Source organism: Lycium ferocissimum, chromosome 1 (genome assembly GCF_029784015.1).
Source record: "Lycium ferocissimum isolate CSIRO_LF1 chromosome 1, AGI_CSIRO_Lferr_CH_V1, whole genome shotgun sequence".
Classification (NCBI taxonomy): Eukaryota; Viridiplantae; Streptophyta; class Magnoliopsida; order Solanales; family Solanaceae; genus Lycium; species Lycium ferocissimum.
In genome coordinates this window covers 11,338,436-11,347,140 of record NC_081342.1, presented here as the reverse complement: position 1 = coordinate 11,347,140, position 8,705 = coordinate 11,338,436, and positions in this window count along the sequence as shown.

Below are 8,705 nucleotides of genomic sequence, written 5' to 3'. Positions count from 1 at the left end.
TTCCACCCAAGGGTCATTCCTACACCATCTAAGGTAAGTTTTATGGTATCTCCATGTTATTTAAGGTATTGAAAAGTTGAAACACTCGGATTATAGAAGGAAATAGAAAATGGGTCATGAATGTGAGAATAGTGTCAATTTTGAGTAATAGTTGGATTGAGTCATGATTCTTGATGTATTGTGATTATAATCATGTTATAAATGATATTGAGAACATGGGATAGACATTCTATATGAATGAACGTAATCGTGTGTTATGACCATGAATATGGATGATTGGAAGTGAATTGAGAAGTAAGGATGATGTAGGTGAATAAAGGCTATTGTTATGATGTTGTGAATGTTATTATTGATGTTTGGGAGTTGATATATGATATGGAGGAAGGCGTATAAATAAAGGAGATGCTGCCCAACTTTCTCTAGTTTTAGTTTAGTATGCAAGCTATCAATTTTCTAATGCTAGTATAACTCTAATGGAGGTAGAAACGTGAGCATTGAAGGAGAACGTGCAAGTGATAGAATAGTTGAACGAAGAGTTATGTAAGGCTAACCCTTCTTTCATAAGGCATAGTTCTTTGTCCAAATATCTATTCCTCTATGAGCCCACGATGTCCTCCAAAGGATCCTATCTTTAAAACTACAAAGCTCATGATTCTCGATACGTTACGATTGTGCTAAGTTCCTTATATGATGAGTAACCCTCTAGGGATAGATGTAATGAACGACGGTAGTAATGATGCTAAAGATGTTTATGAGCTTTTTATGTATATGTGCCTATGCATGGCTATTTAGAAACCCCGAGCATATATGGCCGGGTAGAATATAGAATATATATATATATATAATGCGCGCGCACCACTGCAGTTGGGTACGGATAACCCTGAGCCTTGGTAGGTTCCAGGTATGTATGACCCTGAGCCTTGGTAGGGCCAGGTATGTGAAACACCGAACCTTCATGGTCGGGTATGCTATGTATATGTGATGTATATGATATGAATATGAGTATGAATGGAAATATGACTATGAATACGAAAATGGGTACGAAATGTAAATGAGTACGGATACGAATACGGGTACGGATATGGATGTATGTACACAGATGCGCAATAGAAATGGAATGTCCCTATGAAAAGCAAGTAAGTGTTATGACGATGATACTATTATCACCCATCCTATGCTATTTCATATGTTGTCTATTATGCTTTTATACTGATGTTGATCATGCTTTACATACTCAGTACATTCTTCGTACTGATGTCCTTTTGTTTGTGGACGCTGCGTCATGCCCGCAGGGGGCCAGGGAGACAGAATTGATCCATAGCTTCATTACTCAGGGACTACATAGCGGAGCTCCATTTCATTCGGAGATACAGATTTTGGTATTCATTCTTTTATGTACATATTTATGGGCATGGCGGGGCCTTGTCCCGCCTATATGATATGACATACTCTCCTTAGAGGCTCGTAGCCATGTGTATATGGTTAGATGTGGTTGGCCTTGTCGGCCTATATTTTGGATATCATTTTGTTAGCCTTGTCGGCTTATGTACATTGATATGGGCATAGTTGCTAATGATGATATAAATGAATTGTCGCCCAATGGAATTAGTATGAATAACGAATGGAAAGTATGATTTAGCTATGCGGCTCACCTAGATGTAAATACAGGTAGGTTAGCACCGGGTGCCCGTCGCGGCCCTCCGGTTGGGTCGTGACAATTCTGGTGCCACCCAGGCATGGGAGTCCTCTCTTACTGTACCTGTCAGTATCAGAGAACGCTTTCGGTTGTATGCTGGCCCAGCATGACGAAGAAGGCAAAAATAACATGCCATCTACTATTTGAGCAAGAAGCTTACATCCTGCCGGGGGGGGGGGGGTACACGCTCGTAGAAAAGACCTGTTGTGCTCTGACTTAGATCACTCAAAAGCTGAGGCACTATCTATCAGTGTTCACCACCCACCTCATATCCCGAATGAATCCATTGAGATACATTTTCAGGCAACCGATGCCCGTGGGAAAGTTGGCTAAATGGCAGATGTTGCTAAGTGAATTCAACATTATATAACATAAAAGGCGATTAAAGGAAAAGCCATGGCCGACTTGCTGGCTGAAAGCCCCGACGACAACGAGCTTGAGCCTCTAAGGACTTTCTTTCTAGATGAGGAGGTGCAATCTATGGAGGAAGAGTTGACATAACCATACACAGGGTGGAGGCTGTTCTTTGACGGGGCGATCAACTACAAAGTGTCAGGCATCAGGGCGGTATTGATATATGAGATGGGACAACACTATCCAATGGCCACGAAGCTCAACTTTAGGTGTACTAACAACATGTCAGAGTACGAAACATGTTTCCTCGATCTCAGGATGGCATTGGATATGAACATACTGGAGTTGTTGGTAATCGGGGACTCTGGTTTGCTCATAAATCAGGTAAAAGGAAGTTGGGCGACAAAAAATGATAAGATGCTCCCGTATGTGAATCTGGTGCAAAGACTATGTGGGAGATTCAAGAACATCGATTTCATGCATACTTCGAGAGTCCAAAATGAGTTTGCAGACACATTGGCTACGATAGCCTTCATGATCCAGCACCCCGAGAGTACTCACATTGACCCTCTGGAAATCACAACAAGGGAATAACAAGCTCATTGCGCCCACTTTGAGGCCGACCGTGGTACGCCGACATCAAGAACATACTTGGAGAAGGGAGAATACCCCCAGAGAGTTCAGCAAATCAGAAAAAGACCATCAGAAGGCTGGCCAATAGTTTCTTCCTGAACAAAGAAGTTTTGTACAAAAGAACACCCAACCCCGGCTTACTCAGGTGTGTGGACACCGAAGAGGCTACAAAACTGCTGGGGGAGGTCCACACAGGGGCATGCTGTCCTCACATAAACAGATTTGTTCTTGCAAAGAAAATCCTAAGGACAGGATACTACTGGATGACCATGAAGAATGATTCGTGCAAATTCGTGCAGAGATGCCATCAATGCCAGATACACGGGGATTTAATCCAGGTTCCTCCCACCGAGTTACATGCGATGAGCTCGCCATGGCCCTTCATGGCATAGGGGATAGACGTCATAGGACCCATTGAGACCCCGACCTCCAATGGACACCATTTCATTTTAGTCGCTATCGACTACTTTACTAAATGGGTGGAAGCCACCTCACACAAGTCAGTGACTAAGAAGGTCGTTGCTAACTTTGTCAAAAATAATCTGATATGCCGCTTTAGCGTACCGGAATCCATCATCACAGACAATGGTGCCAATTTAAACAGTCATTTGATAAAGGACATTTACGAACAATTCAAGATAACCCACAGAAACTCTACCGCCTACCAGCCACAGATGAATGGAGCTGTAGAGGCCACCAATAAAAACATCTAGAGAATCCTAAGGAAGATGGTCGATAACTATAGGAATTGGCATGAACAACTGCCTTATGCTTTATTGGGGTACCGGACGATGACCCGCACTTCCACTGGGGCAACCCCATATCTCCTTGTCTATAGTACAGAAGCGGTCATACCCGCAGAAGTGGAAATCCCCTCACTCCAGATCATCCAAGAGGCGAAGCTGCAAGATGCAGAATGGGTTAAAAAATGTTATGAACAGTTGGCTATGATAGAGGAGAAGAGAATGGTGACCGTGTGCCACAGACAACTATATAGACAAAGAATGTCTCGAGCCTTCAACAAGCAGGTTAGAACCCGACTCTTCCAGATCGGACAACTCGTGCTCAAGCGAGTCTTCCCTCACCAAGAGGAATATAAAAGGAAATTCACGCCGAACTAGCAAGGACCATACATGGTCAGGAAAGTACTCTCAAGAGAAGCCATAGTCCTAGCCGAAATGGATGGACAAGAGTGGCCCAAGGCCATCAATGCAGATGCATTCAAGAGATACTACATTTAGGATTCCATTTGCTTATAATCGCATTGTTGTTTCCATGTAATCGTATCTTTCGCTTATAATCGTACTAGAATAGGAGAAAAATAAATCATCTATGTAATGAACTACGCAATGACCTGACTTCCCCACAGTGGGATACGTAGGCAGTCCATATCAGACCCGGTCACTTTATTAGAGAAAACCAAAACTCGATTACTTTGTCCCGAACCATGTTCGACCTAAATTCCTACTGCGACAGGATGCGTAGGCGCTGTCAAGCTCGATCGTCATAAAAGAAAAACTCGGAATCCCTTAAGAAAAACCCAGAGGTAATGAAGCAAGATGGAGGCGACTAGATCAAGCTACAAGGATCGACACCAGGACTGGCTAGTGCCAACCCCACACTGGGGCAGAATTTTTGAGAGGATCTCAAAAATTCCTATTAGGAACAATCAACAAGTAGATAGCAGAATAAGACCCTACACCGGAGCAGAATTTTTTAGGGAACCTCAAAAATTTCCGCATGATGAGAAATAGCAGGGGCCGCTAAAGGCAAGCCCGAGCTGAGATAGAATTTTCAAAAAAGGTCTTAAGATGCTTCCATCAAGTGCGGGAATCAGCAGTCATACCTCCCAGGGGATCCGGAAGACCGCACTAAAAGTCACATGTCATGACAAAGGATATTTTTTCAAAAAAATATATAATAGTAATAATAACAAACCTACATATATAGAACAATGCGCTTTACAAATTTGTACTATAGATTTAAAAAAAAAAGATATATATACACCCGTTAGTACGAGTGCATTCTAAAAATCATCTCTAGAAATACCGAGGCCAAGAGGGTTTAGACGTCAAGAGGAGCCACCAGACGGAAGGACAACAAGGATAATCGGCCTTTTAGGAAACTCACGATTTTTCTGTGAATGCCGATTTTAGCAGGAAAGCGACAGAGCTTTGAAGGCCAAGTCCAGCAAGAACAACTTGTTTGACTTTGAGGTACACCACAAGTGAACAAGAAAGGATACGTCCAACCCAAGGGGTAAGAGATGAACGAGCCTAAAGACATATCCGACCCAGAGGGAATGACAAAGGCAAAAGAGGCATATTGGGCCGCAAGGGTCAAGAGCCAACACAACGAATGGAAGAAAGATTATCCAGTCAGAACGGCCATATCTGCCATTTCCTTTATTTACTTTTTTGCTGCTGAGAGGGCCATTGCACATTTACTTTTCTACTGCCAAGAGGTCCATTGTACGTTAACTTTTCTACTGCCAAGAGGGCCATGCCGAGAGGGCCATTGCACGTTTACTTTTCTACTGCCAAGATGGCCATGCCGAGAGGTTCATTGCACGTTTACTTTTTTGCTGCCAAGAAGGCCATTGCACATTTACTTTTTTGCTACCAATAGGGCTATTTGATATGACCCTACTTGGCACACCTCATTTCAAGACTTACATCCAAGGCCAAGATATGAAACTTCAATCTCTACAAGCGGCATGGATGATAAGGATGGTGTTGAAGGCCTTTGGAGGTCCATACAAGCCCCATAATAAGGCCTATGATGTGTGGGAGGTGGCTTGGGCGAGGCTTGAAGATAAGGCTATAAGAAAGAAAGTCGACACTCAAAGTGGCTAGAAGCGCAAAAAGGACAGAAATGCAAAAGTGGCCAAACATACAAAGAAGGGACATACATGCAAAAGGTTGTAATTGCAAGCTTTGAGGATGGGATGATGGCTATTTGTGCAAGGGAAAGACATTTCGGATTCCAAGCCAACATCCAATTAGTCAAACAAGGCCCTTGCCTCATTAATGGCATTGTTGTAATAACTTCATCTTCTTTAGTCTAGGAGTATAAATACTAGACTTAGCCATTTTCTTCACTTAGATTTTGATGATGAATATTTGAGGGATGATAGGATTATCATAGTTTATTTAGCTAGGGTTTTAGCTTAGTGTAGTAGATTTAATGGTGGATTCCGTTGTTGGTCTTTGAACCGTTTATTTTCAATGATTTCATGAAGATTGTTCGTTTATGGATTTCATCTGAATATCTTGCCTTGAATTCATATTTCTTTGGTTCTTTTGGGTTGTTGAATTCAAATTAGAAGGGTTTAGGTTTCATATACCTAGATTTCCCCCTATTCAGGTCAAGTATTTATCTCTATTCCTCATCTCCTTTCTTTTTATCCTTAATTTTTGCATTTTGAGTTGATTTGGTTTCATCCCCAAATCGATTCGTATCATTTGGTATCAGAGCATAGGCTAAGAGATTGTTGTTTCTACAATTTCTAATCCTAGGCTCAAAATCTGAAAATTCAAAAAAAAAAAATTGAAAATTCCAAAAAAATACAAAAATTGGTTTTATGTTGTTTATTTGTTGGAATTGAGGTTGAATCTGTGTTTGTTGCCATCTATAATCTCTAAATTCAAAGTTTGAAGTGGTTTGGTGAAGTTTGGAGTAGTTCACCATTGTTGAACTTGAAGGTTTTTGAAGAACAATTGGGGTTTAATTTAGTCGACCAAAATCTTGTTGTTGTTTTTTGATTTTGATATTAGATATGAGTTTGTTGGTGTGGAAAACCCTTGGAAACGAAATTTGAAGAGATTTGAAAAACGATTGTGATTTTCACCATTAAAGGACCTTCAAAAGCTTGAAATTCAAAAAGTGAGTTTATTGATTAAGGGTTTGATTGGTGAAATTAACTACTAGGCTTTGTTCTCCTAATCATTAGGAGCTTAGATCTACAATTCGGGGGAAAACGAGTTGATTTGGAGTTGAATTGCAAATTGGGTGTTGTTCATGTTCTTCATCATCTTCAAACCTTCAAGGTGAAGAAAGAGACCCAAAAGGTACTTTGATCAAAAGTTTTTTCCTAGTACAAGTTTAAAAGGTGTTATATCAGCCCAAAAAAGGAAAATACTAAGTTTGGAGGGGTCCTACATCAGCAAAATTCAAGAAAATCCGACCTAAAGTTCGAGGAATCGAGTACAAGGATCCACGTTTTCACCCGCGACATGGGCCCGACACGAAAACACCAATCAGGTGCTAGACCCACGACACATGCCCAAAATGGAAACACCATCACGTGTCGCACCCGCGACGCGGACTCGACATGGAAGGGGAATTTTTCAGAGACTAATTTTTGCGTGTTGGCCCCGCTACGCATGGCCAACACCTGATCAAAAAAAAAATTCTAGAAATTTTTCTAAGTGCTCAAAATGGTTTGAATCTTTCCTAGCCTCTTTTCATTGATTCTTACAACTAATTAACTAGTAATCGCTCTTATTAGTTGTTAACAAGTTCTTGAGTCCAAATTCATTTTGTGCCAATTGTTTTCAAGCTTTTCTCATTTTAATATCATTGAATCTTCTTGGCTCAAGACCTTTTGCTTTATTGAGTCGTTCGTCTTTCGATTAACAAGACCCTATTCCTCCATAAAGGTTAGCAATCTTGTGAATTGATTTGGATTAAAAGAGTTCTTGACCAACTTTAAAAGAAGCTTACGTTGAGAGGTAAGTTTGAGTGCAAATACGAGTGACGTGGAGAGCTTTTGCTACTAATCTTGTTTGCTCGTTTTGTAGGTACACGAAGAGGAGACGTAAGGAGAAGGATAGATAAGGATGGATGTCTTCTGTAGCCTCGGAGATGATTTTGAAGGTAATGCCTCTAGCAATGGAGGGTTTGACTATGAGGGTGACTGAGGCTATGAGGTAGATGACATGGGATATGAGCATCTCTATTTTTACAATGAATATGATGGTGATGGTGCTCATGAGTCGTATGAGGAACATGGTCGATATGATCGTAACTCGTACGAGGGTGAAGAATACTACTCCGAGGGCAATTGTGAGGCAACACCTCGTGAGGCTTATGAAGACGTAGGAGTAGATGAGTATGAAGGAGAGTCTTATTGTGGATACGATCATGAAGAGTCTCATCCTACACGCCATGGACATGGGGGCGAATTGAGGTATGCTCCTTCCTCACACTTTCGATATGAACCACTCGGTGAGAACTTGCAAGAATGTGGTGAAGATAAGCCTATTGGCTATGCACTTCATGGTGAGTATGCTTGTGAAGGTAATGGGAGTGCATATAATTTTTATGAGGGGCCTTCTAATAGGTATTCACGTGCATTGCCTTGCAATACTTCCTATTCCAAGCAAAATGGTATAAATGTGTGGATTGGTTCGAGTAGGAGTAGTCCGAGGAGGAGAAGAGATTATACATTTCCTAATCCAAGAAACACAATGAAATATGATTCTTACCCTAAGTCGGAGGTGCCATGTTTGTCACGACCCAACCCCGTAGGCCGTGACTAGTGCCAGAGCTGGGCACCCATACGCACCTGTTAACCATAATCAGCGTACAAACAGATTTTACATATACAAAAGTCAGACATCAGCCCATAGCTGGCATAACCAGATCTTATACATACAGAATAGTAATACGTCGCCCCAAAAAAAATCGTCACCAACACATACATACATATCGTAGTCAAATCTTTCAGCAGAGGATACATATGCGAAAATCAGGCGTTGTCTCAAACCGCCGCATATAAGCATATACGTCGCACATAAGCCGGTAAGGCTATCATAATACAGGGGGACGTCCAAATCACAAATCACGGACACATCGAACTGGTGATTACCCACAACCCACACATATGTCTACAGACCACTAAGAGTAACAACAGAATCATATGACGGGACGGAGGCCCCGCGTACCCATGAATAGTCATATACGTATACATCGGAAAATCTTATTGCCAATACATGGGCTCTCGAACAAGGGAGCGCTC